Below are 16,558 nucleotides of genomic sequence, written 5' to 3'. Positions count from 1 at the left end.
TGGCTTTTGTAGTTTGGTTTGCCCTGTTCCCATCATGCACTGGGACAGGAACAGACTAATTTGCATACAGCCAGGTTCTGAAACTGGGATGGTGCAGTGAGCTAAAAAACGGTGTTGGATCTAGCCCTGATCTCTTGACTGGGTGAGAGTATTCTGTTTAATTCAGAGACTCTGTCCCTCACCACCCCCTTTTTGTAAATACTGTCCAATGGGCAGCCAAATAGTATGCTTCAAAATCTGGCACCCCATATACCGCCTCCAGCGGTTACTGGACAGTGGACAGCAACACACTGTTCCAACCCCCATCCCAAATCATGTCTCTCAGTAAAGTATCTAGTTCCTCGAATCAGATCATCGGGATGACCACAAGTAGATTTGCAAAATAATATAGTAGTCGTGGCAGCATTACCCTTTTGGATAGGCCCACCCTTGACATGGTAGGTAGCTTAAGAGAACGCCAAAATGCTATGTTAGATGTAAGAGACCGCAGTGCTGGTCTGCCCCATGCAATGACCCCTAATGACTGTTTTAAAGGCATACCATTCATTAGGGAAGAACTTGCGATGTCTTGATTCTTTAGGAAGTATTCAGTGATGGAGGCGTGTAGTGATTGTTGGAAGCAAGTATCTTCTAGCATGGCTGCATCTAGATGCCAGGCCGGAATGGCCTTCTTTTCGGACTCAAGAGAGAAGGACAGAAGTAATGGGCTATGATCCGATTGAGTGCGTCCTAAATATTCGGAGTCTTTCATTAATGGGCTTAGCTGGTTAAACAGAAGAACATGTCTAGTCTAGTGCATAAGTGGTACAGAGGGGAGTAAAAAGAGCAATGTCTGGTATGTTCGTGGTGCAGGCACCGGACATTGACCAACTCCCAGTGTTCCACCGAGTCCCGGAGGGCCTTCTTATTGGAGTTGGCTATTGTGCCATGTAGCGGAGGGGTGGATCTATCCATGTTAATGTCTATAACACAATTATAATCACCTCCCAGTACCATGTCTTGTGCAGCAATTCCCGCCAAATGGGCTCGAGAGCTTGCGTAGAACCTGAGGTTGGTCCTGATTGGGGCCATAGATACTGCCCAACATTACCTTTTTACCCAGAAGCCTTCCCTTAACCAGCACATATCGACCCTTGGGATCTACCAGAGTTTGCAGAGCTTCAAAAGGGGTGCAAAGACGTATCCACACCAACACCCCTCTGTAAAAAGCAGAGTAGGTTGTTGCAAATAGCTGGCCTCTCCTTTGCCTGCAAAGGTGCTGTCCTTCCTCCAGAGTCAGGTGGGTCTCTTGGAGCATAGCTATCTGTGCTCCCCTACACCTAATGTAACTATGTATGTTGTGGCACCCATGCCTCCTACATTCCAAGATAGGATTTTATCCCATTAGGCTGTACATTTGTGGCTGCCATGTGTGTTTGGTGTCTTGACCTATCTCCCACATCTGGGTGGGGCTATGTCTGGACTCCAGGGTGCTCATTTGTACATTTGGAACCCCAACTCCCAAACCCAAGGGCAACAGCGCAACCACTACTTGCCCAAACCTGTAAACACAACAGCACATTAAACAAGAACTTTGCCTCTTAACCATCAGGCAGAACACTTGTGGGGGGTGGAATCGACATGTTGATGAAGCAGGTGGGCTTTGTCCCAGGCCCTTCCCTTGCACTTCTTCAAGGCGAAGGCTCCTAATCAGCTCCTCAGGCCTCAAGCCTGTGGGGCCCCCATGTTCAAACCCCTATGCTTCCTCCGCTTCATACCGAACAGTCTTGGTACCTGCGAATTGTACACTGAATCTGATAGCACTTTGGAGGTCGATTTAAGCTAAACAATGTCACCCACAGATCTTGGAGTGATTTTCATAAGAGGAGGATCATTTTCTAAGGAGTTCCTGGACTCGAACATCGCGTTGTTGGATCTGGCTGATATGTCCGAGGTTCGCTCTTGGTTGCCGGGCGAAATTAGTTTCACTACTGCTTGTGGTGCAGCTTGTCTATCCCGTTGGTTCTGCGAGGCCGTGGGTTTTGATAACCTGGTTTTCTTCCGGGGCCGCTTTGGTCTTTTCTTGCCTGGGTGTAGAACCGATCCTGCATTCGTTTTTTTCAAGGGCAGAGGCGTACTCGCATTATATGCCTCCAACCAGGTCCAGACTTCATCCGGGGAGTAGCAGAAATGTGAGGCCCCTTCTAGCATGATTTTAAGTCAAGCAGGGAAAATTATGGAGTATTGCATCCCTGCCTCTCTGAGGGCTCTTTTAGCTTCCAGAAAGGATGCTCTTGGATCTGAACTTTGTAGGTGAAATCATGAAATATTAGTACTTTGCTGTTTTTGATTATGTAAGGGCCGTGCACTCTGGAGTGTTGCAAAATTGTGTCCGGATCCCTAAAGTGGAGGAGTTCGGCGATTACAGGATGAGGAGGCCCTCCCAGTGCTGGTGGGTGAGCTGGTACTCAATGTGCCCTTTCCAGGGCAAAGAATTAGGAAAGATGTTCATGAGCCACAACAGAACGCAGCCATTTTTCGAGGTAGTCTACCATGTCTAGCCCCTCTACCTGTTCTGGGATTCCAATGAGTCGAACATTGGCCCTGCGCTCAAGAATTGTCCCCCTGGAAGATAGCTCATCCAGTTTGGAGGTGTGGGCCTTTTGTTCAGGTTGTTGCTCAATAACAGCAGGTTCCACTTCTCGTACCCTATCACCAAACTTGAGGTTCTCTGCCCGCAAGAGGTCCAGTCCCACAGAAACCACCCCAATGTCCTTGTTGTTGGCGATGGCAGCTAGTACCCTGTCCAAGTGCTAATGGAGGGAATCATCGCTCCTGTAGCTTCGCCTCCCCCGACTCTAGTGGTGCAGGCGAAGGGTTCTCTGGTAGCCGGTTGAGGGCCACCAGATTTATGCATCAGCTTTGGCATTTAATGGCTCAAAGTGTATAGGCTACTCTGTGCTTCACTGTTGTGTGGACTCTCGTACTGTGGACTTGTCTTCAGGTGACTATATAGGTTGCTGACTCAATCTTCCAGATCGTCGTTGGTTTTGGATTTCTGTGTACGGTCTTGTTGTGCTGCAAACCGCATTCACCCCTGCTGGAGGATATTAAGCTAAAAAAAGTTGTAATATTGATCCGTTGAAGATGCTATAAGTAGCCAACGAAGAGAGGACTTTCATGAGTGCCAATTGTGAATGACCATGGTCTGCACTTTTCCTGCAACAACTAAACTCTTTAGCGGGACTTCATTCAATGGCTCGTCCCACTTCAAGATGGCAATAGTAGTGCAAATTTTCGAATTACATTTTTCCATAGTTTTAGAAATTGTTTGCGTGTTTTTTTTGCGCTATGTATTGTGTTTTATTGGTAATATTACTGCTAAATCCTTTACACACTTTTCCTTAGATTAAACCTGTTTACTCTGTTCCATAGCTATTAGGGGCTGAGCCAAGGTTTTATGATTGACTTTTTATATTGGACCTGAAAAAATTATGGAGATATTAATTGAAAAGGAATGGAGACCTCCCCAACTAATAACACAGCTGGTGGGCAGATCATCATTTGTAATAGTGTAAACTGTCCCTGCTGGCTCCCGATGGCTCAATAAAAAGGTTTATCACAGAGGAAACAGAGCCAGTACGACTTCAGTATAATACAAATTACTGACAGAATATAGAGTACAAGAATATCGACATCAAAAATATCGGAGGCGAAATATCGAGATCAAGAATATCGACATCCTATCTATATTATGTTAAGTACAAAAATATTGAGAACAAAAATATCGATGTCAAAAATATCATTGTTAAAAATATTGTTTGTTATTTAAGTTTAAAAAATAATGTCAAATAAAGTAAAACATACATATAATTAAAATAGGCATAGTTAAAAACGTTACATTTTTTAAAATAAAATATATATATAATGTAAAAGTAAATTAAACATATACATATAATATATAATATATATACTTACTAATCATTTTTAATAATTATTATAATAACATATATATATTTGAATATCATTTATATTATAAATACATCTATACACATTAAACAATAATATTAAAAAAGTTAAATAAATATGTATAACAAATAAAAAAAGAATTTACTCTTTTTAATATTAATTATATTCTACATTAACAAAAATTATATAAAAAATATTAGACAGCAGAAGTAATAAAATTACTATTCCAACTCAAAACAGTGAAACATTAAGGAAAATGTTGGATAGCGTAGGGATGAAAATTACTATTCCCACCGCAGTGAGTGCAACATTAGGGAAAGTGTTGGATAGCGTAGGGGTAAAAATGACTATTCCCACTCCAGTGAGTGCAACAATAGGGAAAGTGTTGGATAGCGTTGAGGTCAAATGTACTATTTTCACTCCAGACAGTGCAACAGTGGGGAAAGTGTTGGATAGCGTAGGGATAAAACTTACTATTCCCACCCCAGTGAGTGTAACAGTAGGGAAAGTGTTGGATAGCGTAGGGGTATAAATTACTATTCCCACTCCAGTGAGTGCAACAGTAGGGAAAGTTCTGGATAGCGGGTGGGTAAAAATTAGTATCACTCTAGGGAGCGTAACAGTAGGGAAAGTGTTGGATAGCGTAGGGGTAAAATTTACTATTCCCACTCCAGAGAGTGCAACAGTAGGGAACATGTTGGATAGCGTAGCGTTAAAAATTACTATTCCCACCCCAGTGAGTGCAACAGTGGGGAAAGTGTTGGATAACGAAGGGGTTAAAACTACTATTCGCACTCCGGAGAGTGCAACAGTAGGGAACTTGTTGGATAGCGTAGGGTTAAAAATTACTATTCCCACCCCAGTGAGTGCAATAGTGGGGAAAGTGTTGGATAGCATAGGGGTTAAAACTACTATTCGCACTCCAGAGAGTGCAACAGTAGGGAAAGTGTTTAATAGTGGAGGGGTATAAATTACTATTCCCACTGCAGTGAGTACAACAGTAGGGAAAGTGTTGGATAGCGGGTGGGTTCAAATTACTATTCCCACTCCAGGGAGTGCAACAGTAGGGATAGTGTTGGATAGTGTAGTGGTAAAAATTACTATTCACACCACAGTGAGTGGAACAGTAGGGAAATTGATGGCTAGCGTAGGGGTTAAAATTACTATTTCAACTCCAAAGAGTGCAACTGTAGGGAAAGTGTTGGATAGCGGAGGGGTAAAAATTACTATTCCCACTGCAGTGAGTGCAACAGTAGGGAAAGTGTTGCATAGCGTAGGGGTAACAATTACTATTCCCACTCCAGGGAGTGCAACAGAAGGGATAGTGTTGGATAGCGTAGGGGTTAAATTAACACACGTGTTAATTAAATAATTTTTGTAAAATGAATAACATATTAAAACTAAATAACTAAGAAATTAATAATAAATACCAATACAATTAAATTAATAATTACTTAAATAAAATTAAATTGCTTCACACCCTATTCCCCCATAACCACACAACCCGCTGCACATAAAAAAGAACACAATTAATTTAATTTGTCATTAATCTATTAATGAAAATTAATTACCAATTAATAATAATTATTTAACAATTAAAGCAAATACAAAATAATAATAAATGAATTATAAATAATATAATTATAAATTATTCAATAATAAAAATTAAAAACCAATTAATAATTAATCAACAATACATATGGGTTCGATTCCGATTCGGGAAAGAAAACCGTCCGACGATTCGTATTCGTAGCTGTTTCCGTACGAATCGTATAAATACGTCCGAATCGCTTAGTACGATCCGTTTTTCAATAATACGTCTGAATCCTTGCGAACCGTACTAAAATCAAGCGAGAATCCATATGATACGGACTCGGGAAATAAACCGTACAATTCGTAAGCACCCGACAAGTGCGATCCAGACCGGGGACCAAGAACGCGATTCATACGGGAAAACGTCTTCGCGTATAAATTGCGATTTGTATGGAAAACATCGCATATGAGCGAGCCACAAAATCAAATAAGATTCAAAGCCCCCCTGAACGAAGTGCATGTGAACCCCAGATAAATCTCGCGTAAGAGCGAGCCACAAAAGCAAATACGAATTGAACTCCTCCTGAACAAAGCGGACGCGAACCCCGGATAAACGTCGCATATGAGCGAGCCACAAAAGCAAATACGAATCGTACCCCCACTGAATGAAGCGCACGCGAGCCACGGATTAACGTCGCGAATGAGCGAGCCACAAAAGAAAATATGAATCGAACCCCCCCTGAACTAAGCGCACGCGAACCCATAAAAACAGCACAAGGAGGGTGCAAACGACTCACACAACACCACAAAACATATCTCCTGTGTACAAACCATTGGAAATGAATGAACTGGCCAGATCTAAATAGGCAAACAGAGTGGCTACTTCAGAACCACCCCTTATAACACACCCACCAAAAATTCAAACTAAGACCCACCCACAAATGGACCAATAAAAAGGGCCCAAACACACAAACCCTGATCCTTTGCAACACACCCATTTAGCCACAGAGACTGACAACACACCAACAACTGCACACATCCACCTTCACACATACCCCCAATAACATTCAACCCACACCCCATTCACATTCAAACCCACACACCCACATCCATACACACCCTCAACCCCCAATCACATTCACCCCACACCATGTCCGCACAGAAGAATCCAAAGTTCACAAAGGAGGAGATCCTTGTAGATGAAGTCATCAGAGTCGAGCCACAGCTGTTTGGTGCATTGGTCAGACGGACCAGCATAGATGAGAAAACACGCATGTGGGAGAGGATTTTCAATAAGGTGAATGCTGTTGCACCCATCATACGCACCAGGAGGGATTGCCAGGTCAGATGGTACGATCTGCGGAGGATGGTGAAGAGGAAGATGGACGACGACTATCAACAGAGCCAAGGCATTGGTGGTGGTGGTCCCCGCAGACCAGTAAAGTTCCATCCCTGGGAGGAGAAGGTCATGACCCTGCTACCACTGGTGGGAGTACATGGCATTAAAGGAGTCGTAGAGCCTGGTGAGTATACAAACAACTCACGTAACATGGGGGTAATGGCATCTACACTCCAAGTACAAAAAATGCCCGCAACAAGCACCAAGCGCCAGCTGCCCATAACTACAGGCAAAAACAATGCAAATGCCACTAACATGTGTATGCCCCATTGACAAACCAAGGCCATGCCATGTCCCATGCTACAGCAAGCACAGACCCAAGAATAGACGTCCAGTATTCTGGGAGGGTGGGTGTCACGAAATGCATTGTGGGACCCCAAATCAGATCCAATTCCATGAGCGTCTGCAGGGTGGGAAAGGGGGGCTCTTGGCCCCCTGTGGATCGCCAGTGTGTCTGGTGTGGGCCCAATCAGGGCCAGCCCTAGTCCATCATGCTTTTCAAATAGTCCCATTGTCCCAGGTGGCACCACCCTCCATTGGTTGGGAAGGATGCAAGGGGGTTGCCGAGAATTGTGCAAGACAGAGTGGAGGAGGGTGCTAGGCAGAGGGCCAGAAGGGTGCCAGGCAGAGGGGAGGAGGGTGTAAGGCAGAGGGCCAGAAGGGTGCAAGGCAGAGCGGAGGAGGGTGCAAGGGGGAGGGTGAGAAGGGTGCAAGGGGATGGTGATGAAGCTAAAAATGTGGCCACCCCTATAAACATCTCTGTGGATGCCCATGTCCAATTGCACTCATCCCATATGGCCCAGGTACACAACCATGCACCATGCTCAATTTAAATGGAGTGTGAATGTATTGACAAGTTAGCTGACACTGGGCCCTGGTGTAGGCAGCACAAGGCCCTCCTGTGACCAGTGCAAACACAAACACCAGGACAACAAGGTAAGATATCTTGGGCAGGTACTCACAACCACTGTCATGGCAGCATGCTCCATGGGTGGACAGCCACACCACGAGGGAGGGCCCAGTGCCAACTCAGACTCCAATTACCAGCACGGCCTGTCACACACACTCCTTACACAAACATACCCTCCTGGGACAAGCAATGGAGTGCCCCACTGTCACAATGGTCATGTAAAACAACAAAACCAATTCAGATCTGATGAAGCATCCAAGCAACAAATGCACGGTGCACATTAACAAGCTCCTTGCGCCTCTTTCACGCCCCTGTTGCGTCACTTTTGTGACACAGCAGCGGCACAAAAGAGGTGCCATGCTGCTGGGAATTTACAAGGTGACGCATCTGGGAGATGTGTCATGTTCTAAAGCCCGGCACCACAAGTAGGTGTTCTGGCGCAGGAGGGGGAGGGGGTGGTGAGTGTTACGGTGCAGCCACGCCTCACAAAAGAGTCCATGTGAAATCTACAAGATTTCACAATGTCATTTTTAAGCACATGCTGCGTCAAAACCCTGTGCATGGCTGATGCAGGTGTAAGGATTGAAGTAACATTGTGCAGATAGGGCCCCACAGACCATTGCTGGAGCTGTCTTGTGCTGGTGACGCTACTCCAGCAATGGGCCTACCCATACGGCACAGATGTGTGACGCAGCTGTGCCATTTTTCCACCATGGTGCTCCACAATGTGAATGCGTTGCATCCGTGCTGGCATAGCTGTGGTGCACAATGACTGGTGAATCCCTGCAGATATGCAGGGCTGTGCCAGTTATTGTAAATATGCCCCCCATGTCAATGACTCAGGAGTACATATAAATCGGACCCCACAACATACACATCCACAAGTGAACATTGAGGACAATCCAAAGCATGGACAACTACCAGGTGGAACTGTGCCACTACAATCTGTATGAAAATTGGATGTTGCATTAAATGGCATTAACATTGTCTGTCTCTCACACCCACAGGGCAATGTGCGGAATCTACCCCTAACAATGGGAAAGATGATTCACAGTCCCAGGCTCTGCAGGACCCTGATCCCACCGAGAGCGACACCTCTCACCACTCCATGGATGACCCCGACCGACCTGCCACCGCTGGTGCCCCAAACCCTGCAGCATCTGGATCAGGGGCACCTGCGCCAACCGCCACCACCATTCCTGCCACATCCCAGCAGACAGCTTGGAGCCCTGTCCACACTCAAGAACGGAGCCAGTCTGACAATGAGGGACAAGGTTCGGCGGGAACCCATGAGGGGGCAGACAACACCACCACTGCCATAATTCAGGGGTCCCGTTGAGCCGATGTGCCCACAACGGCAGGCCCGGCTCGTGTGGGCAGGGCTGGTGGGAGTGGCAGCAGGCGGAGGCAAGAACCTGACCAGCTAGCCGCAGGGCCCGGTATGTCTGAGCTCCGCAACATCATGGAGGCATACCGGCGGGACACCAGGGAGTTCAGCCAGGTAGTGGGGAGATAAAAAACCTGCAGGCCGAGCAACATGCCAGTCAACAACAACACCAGGGACGGATAGAGGCAAGACTGGCTGAGCTCCTAGCGGTGCAAAGGGACATAAGCCATTCACTCCGTCGGATTGCTGACAACATGCACCACCCTCCCTGTGTCACCAGGCAAGACACTTCAAGGCAAAGACCGCCATCAGGCACAGGTAGGGAGGAGGAGGCGGAATCGTCCGACGGAGCCTCCTGTGCATCGTCAAGGCCTGCATATGAGAGTCCCCCAAGGAAGGTAGGTTGTCCATGGAAGAGACAGTGAGAGGCAGTGGGCCATGCGCATCTCCCAGGTCACCTGGTCTGGCACCTGGAGTCAGTGTGCAACACCATCGCCTCATTGACAGTCCTACTCTCCCACATGGACTTGCTGGTTGCAGTCTGACCATCGATGCCAAGCACTGTGGTCTGGACTCTGTTGACTCAAACTGCAAGGCATCACATCTCCCGCTGTGAACTTTGGATTCACCCCCTTTTTGTACAGCACCCATCACTAACTCATGTTTCCCGCACAAGAAGGATAAATAAACAAAAAAATCACAAGTGAAATTTATGTTGCAGTCATTTACCATTATTCTGCAACCTACGTGTGGGGATGTGTCAAAGTATGCCACAGTGTGGAACAAACTCAAGCCATCCATACACTGGGATCCGTTCTTTTTTTTTATTCTCACAACTTAGTTTCTCTGAGCACAAGTATGCTGTGCATGTTACTTTAGCGATTTATAAAGTTTTTCACTACCCGCCCACCTTCATTTTCACCCCCCGGCTTCCCATTTTTTTCTTCTTTTTTATGTTTATTTCACTCTGGCAGATTCAACAAACCTCACGTTTTTCTCATAATCTTTTTAAATTGATACTCCACTCCCTATGTCTTCCTCACATTCCTATAGAGCTGATAAATTTTCTGTATTTTATTTACTTTTATTGAAACATTGAAACACAGTATTATTTCTTCAGATTCCCCTGATGAAGGGCTGTCCCTCTAGCCCGAAATGTATTGAGATTTTTAAATTGATTTTTTGATGAAGATTTGTTCTACATTCTACGTTTGGATTATGTGAACTGTGAACATTTTCCATGGACATCTCTTGATTTCATATAAATAATCTTTACTGAAAAAAGCAAGAATTGGACGTCGTCTATCTTATTGCTGTGTATACATGTTGTTCATCTATTGATTGACTTGTTTAACTTTATTGTTAATTAACAAAGTTTAATTGATTTACACTCCTTTCGAGTGACTTGAGCAGTGCATTAGGTCGTCCAGATCAGTGTCTGGCATCTTCTCTCACTGTATCATAGTTGGCATCACAGTAATGAAAATTATACTAGATCTGAGGGTTGAACACGAACATATAAAAGGTAGCAGAGTATTGCTGGAAAAATGAAGGGAGGATAACACTCTGCAGGCTTCTTCAATGCAATTATAGCCATGCAGTAACCAAGGTAATCACAGTGTATGAGTAATGCTCCAATTAACAAAAAAACTAATGCCCTGCAGTGCTACTCACACAAAGGCAACAACCCGTAGTTACCCCTGGGAATCAGTGAGGGTCAAGAAGGGAAATTATACATCACCCACAAGAGCCTTAAGAAGCTCAGCAAATGAGGGAGGGAATTATGTAAACACAAGGAAGCCCCACAAGAGACAGTCATTGTCTCGTCCAACTGGGCTTTGAAATGCCTAACATAACAAGCTACTGGTCCGGAACTCAAGAGAGAGTAATGAGGAGCAATGCTATAAAACTACCCCTACCGTGACCAGGATATGCAGGACGCCACTAGAGAATCCTGGGATTGACGTCACCCGACTGGTGCCACGGAAGTGTTTACATTTGCTACAGCACAACGTTTTGACGTCATCAGCACAACATTCCTGGCATCATGCGAATAGAAAGTTAACATCAACTGACCGAGAAGGCTCCATACGAACAGACTCACAGGACACTTGACAGAACATGTGGGACATACGCTGGCCCACACCTTCACAAGATGGTTAATTAGAAATCAAACTGTACTGGCACACAAGATTAAGTGGATGAACCAAACCCATCCTGCTGCACACAGTGAGGCAGCAATTCACCATGGAGCCTGCGGTTGTGATGTCCCACACAATGTCAACCGGTGGAATCCACAATGTGACTGGGCCAAGGTTGACACACATTGATGCCTTCACCATAGTCAATACTCCACAAAAGATGACTGTCAAGAAGGGTGACTGTCCTGTCATGGGAGTGGCGCAACATGTAATTTGATCCATGGTGATGAGACATGTATGGATGGTTATACAACATGCACAGAAACAGTTTCCACACTTTCCCAAACCATACCAACCCCAAACAGCCTGTTTGGATCTCTTACCTGAATTGACATTTACACATGTCTGTGCATGGAACGCTGATTCGGCCCATGTTGCACTCATCATGAGGAATAGCAGGAAGACTGAGATGACACAAACAGACAACAGGCACAGCAACCTGGGAATGACAGACACACAAGGGCTCACAGTTAAAAATCTTATTTAAAGACATGGGCAGGTACAAAACACGAACAATGTAGTACACATATAAATATAAAGCTAAGTCATTGCGCATTTCTGTGTGGCATGACAACAGCATTTGAGTGACACATCAGAACACACATCAAAGTGACTTTGCATACAGTCAGCTGGACACACACATTGCAACACATGCCACTCAATGCTACAAGCTTGCACACTCATTCGCAGTGACTCACCATCATGAGAAGAAGTTGCGCACGAGCTGACTCGGATATCATCCTCCTCATCACTTGCATCGTGACCAAGCCCTTCATCCTCAGCGGATGGATGTTCCTGCGCCTCAGGATCCAGGATGAGTGGCACTGCCTTCTCAACTGCCATGTTGTGCAGCATGCAGCACACAATGAAGATATTACAGACCTTGGCAGGGGCATATGGGAGGTATCCGCCGGTCTTATCGAGACTCCGGAATCGGCTCTTCAGGAGGCCAAACGTCCGCTCAATCACTCGCCTGGTCTGCCCTGTGCATTATTGTACCGCTGATCTGCAGCTGTTCTTGGGTTGCGGAGAGGTGTCCAGCCATGGCATGTTGGGATATCCCGAGTCACCTACAAATATACATCATGTAAATAAGTGGTTCATGAGATGCTGACAGAGCAAAAGATACTGAAACACACAGGACAAACAGAGTTTACCCACCAATGAGACATGCCCGATCATTTTGCAGTTGCAGCATCATTCTTGGATGATCATGAGGATCGGCCTCATGATGAATGCATCATGTGCCGATCCTGGAAAACGTGCACAAACATGGGAAATCAGCATGTTAGCAAGACACACCACCAGGGCATTTATTGAGTGATAATGTTTCCTGTTGCAGTAAGCCTGCTCCTGAGCCTGTGGTGGCACCAAAGCGACATGCATCCCATCAATGGAATCAATGACATGTGGCATCCCTCCCAGGGCATAGAATTCACCCTTGACATCTCTCAACTCTTCAGGAGTAGGACATTTGATGAATTCATCAATGTGCTCTAACAAGGCTGCTAAACATCATGCAAGACACGGCTGAACATCGTTTGGGACATTCCACCTACATCAGTTATTGTTAATAGAAACGTACCTGTAGAAAAAAAATGGAGGGCTGCCATAACTTTCAGCTTGGGGGTCAGCACAGTAGGATACCTATGTTGCGGTTGGAGATGTGGTTCCAGGCAGTCCTGAATCAACTGTCGAGTGAATCTGTAACGTCGGATGCAGGCACGTTCCCTCATGGTAGCCAAGTCTGGAAATGGCCTTGGTAGAGGCGGTGCCCTGCAGGACATATTTGGGAAGAATGGAGAATAACTATCAGACAACATCAATGGCAAGGTATATAGCAAATGCAAAACTGCTACTACACATCAGGTCACTATGGAGTCTGGCGTGTGTAATACATCCAGGACACATATGCCAGCTTGCTGGTACTCCTACGAAAACCCAAATACACCTGTTGTTTGCCTAAACAAACATGCCCTGAAACAAGCTGCTGATATCACTGGAGTGACACACGTTATCAAACCTGCAGTGGAAGGTTGTCAATCCATCCAGACAGCTGACTGCAAGGTACACGCACAGGTCACATGGAATAGCAAATGTACATATCAACCACATTGCGTTTAAAGGTGTGCATGTGACAACAAAACAACTCAGCCCTTGTCAGGATGCAGACATGTGTGCCTTGGGAAAAATGATGTCTGATGCCACCAGACCCAAAAGCCTTAGGAATGCACATGTGGCATGGTGTGTGTACATGTCAAACCATTCCCCATCTCAACACACACCCATGTTAGATGCACCAACAGCAGATGCAGTTTATGTAACACAAACAACAAGCTAAAGGTTTAAAATGACACACACCGGACATAGTCACATAGGGTCATGTTGAGCGTGAAATGTCAAGTGACAAAGTGCCCCGGTCCCTGGCATCATGAGACAGGGGCCTGTAGTGATGACTGTGCCATCCCAGTGTTGATGTGCATGCCAATATCTGCATAATGGTACACGTGTGACAAGTGTCAAGGTGATGTGTCCACATAGTGCCCCATCACACATGACATGTATCAACAGGTCAGCACACATCAATTGTGCAACAAGATCAGATGCCCTGTGCTATATCACTGCCTGCCACACCTAGGGCCTGCACATGTAAGTATGCAATGAAAAGAACTTGATAGACATCGTTGTTTAAACCGTACCCCTACATCCCTGCCATGTGTGCTCCTCGTATCACTATTGTAATGGTGCCATGCATGAGCATGTGAAACACACCGTACCCCTGCATTCAAAAATGTGTGTGAAACACACCATGTGAAACACACCGTACCTCAGCATTACGTGCGTGTGTGCGCATCGTCTCACTATTGTAATCGTGCCATACGTGAGGGAACCGTACCCAGCATTATGTGCGCTTGTGTGGATCGTCTCACTATTGTAATTGTGCCATACGTGAGCGAACCATACCCCAGCATTACGTGCGTGTGTGCGCATCATCTGACTTTTGTAATTGTGCTGTGTGCGAGCGAACCGTACCAAAGCATTACGTGCATGTGGGCATCGTCGCACTATTGTAATTGTGCGGTACACGAGCGAACCGTACCCCAGCAATACATGTGTGTGTGTGTGCATCGTCTCACTATTGTAATCGTGCAAAATACGTGAGCGAACCGTACCCCAGCACTACATGCGTGTTTGCGGATCGTCTCACTACTGTAATCGTGCCATACGCAAGCAGACCGTACCCCAACATTATGTGCGTGTTTGCGCATCTTCTCACTATTGTAATCGTACCATACGCAAGTGAACCGAACCCCAGCATTATGTGCGTGTGTGCGCATCGTCTTACTATTGTAATCATGCCGTACGCGAGCGAACTGTACCCCAGCATTACGTGCGTGTGTGTGGATTGTCTCACTATTGCAATCGTGCCATACACGAGCAAACCGTACCCCAAATGTACGTCCATGTGTGCGTATCGTCTCACTATTGTAATCATGCCATACGCGAGCGAACCATACCCCAGCATTATGTGCGTGTGTGCGGATCATCTCACTATTGTAATCGTGCCATACGCGAGCGAACCGTACCCCAGCATTACATGTGTGTGTGCGCATCGTCTTACTATTGTAATCATGCCATATGCAAGCAGACCGTACCCCAACATTATGTGCGTGTGTGCGCATCGTCTCACTATTGTAATCGTGCCATACGTGAGCGAACCGTACCCCAGCATTACGTGCGTGTGTGCGCATCGTCTCACTATTGTAATCGTGCCATATGCGAGTGAACTGTACCCCAGCATTACATGTGTGTGTGGGAGCATCATCTCACTATTGTAATCGTGCCATACACGAGCGAACCGTACCCAAGCATTACGTGCGTGTGTGCGCATTGTCTCACTATTGTAATCGTGCCATACGTGAGCGAACCGTACCCCAGCAATACGTGTGTGTGTACGTATCGTCTCACTTTTGTAATCGTGCCATACGTGAGTGAACCATACCCCAGCATTGCGTGCGTGTGTGTGCATTGTCTCACTATTGTAATCGTGCCATACGTGAGCGAACCGTACCCCAGCAATACATGTGTGTGTACACATCGGCTCACTTTTGTAATCGTGCCATACGTGAGCGAACCGTACCCCAGCAATACATGTGTGTGTACACATCGGCTCACTTTTGTAATCGTGCCATACGTGAGCGAACCGTACCCCAGCATTACATGCTTTTAAATGTAAATGTAAATGTGTTGTATTTGTATAGCGCGAACAGTACCCCGTAAGCATCCCGGCGCTTGTACTCCTACCACAAGGGAACCCCTCCTGGCTTTTCCTTGTGAGGTGTCCACTCCTGGGCATCCCATGGTGAAACCAGGCATCCCTTGTGTATCGGGGGCCGTTGTGGAGACTAAGCAAGCTATTGCCCAGAGTTGCAGCGTGGGGCCCGTGCTTAGATTCGGCACTGAGGCGAGAATATCCGGTCAGAGGAATTTAAGCCCGATCCCGCCGAGGCGGGAATCGAACCCTGGTCCCTGGCCAGCGCTCTGCATCAAGGTCTGCCGCTCCAACCATTGAGCCACACTTCTCCACGTGTGTGCGCATCGTCTCACTATTGTAATCGTGCCATATGCGAGTGAACCGTACCCCAGCATTACATGCGTGTGGGAGCATCATCTCACTATTGTAATCCTGCCATACATGAGCGAACCGTACCAAAGCATTACGTGCGTGTGTGTGCATTCTCTCACTATTGTAATTGTGCCATACGTGAGCGAACCGTACCCCAGCAATACATGTGTGTGTACACATCGGCTCAATTTTGTAATCGTGCCATACGTGAGCGAACCATACCCCAGCATTGCGTGCATGTTTGCCGATCGTCTCACTATTGTAATCGTGCTATACGCAAATGGACCTTACCCCAACATTACATGTGTGTGTGCGCATCGTCTCACTATTGTAATCGTGCCATATGTGAGTGAACCGTACCCCAGCATTACGTGCATGTGTGCGCATCGTCTCACTATTGTAATCATGCCATACGCAAGCGAACCGTACCCAAGCATTACGTGCATGTGTGCACTATGTCTCACTATTGTAATTGTGCCAAACGCAAGTGAACCATAACCCAGCATTACGTGCGTGTGTGCGCATCGACTCCCTATTATAATCGTGCCATATG

This window comes from Lissotriton vulgaris, chromosome 3_1, assembly GCF_964263255.1.
Source record: "Lissotriton vulgaris chromosome 3_1, aLisVul1.2, whole genome shotgun sequence".
Taxonomy (NCBI): domain Eukaryota; kingdom Metazoa; phylum Chordata; class Amphibia; order Caudata; family Salamandridae; genus Lissotriton; species Lissotriton vulgaris.
The sequence above is the reverse complement of the archived record's forward strand: the minus strand, read 5'-3'. Positions refer to the sequence as shown.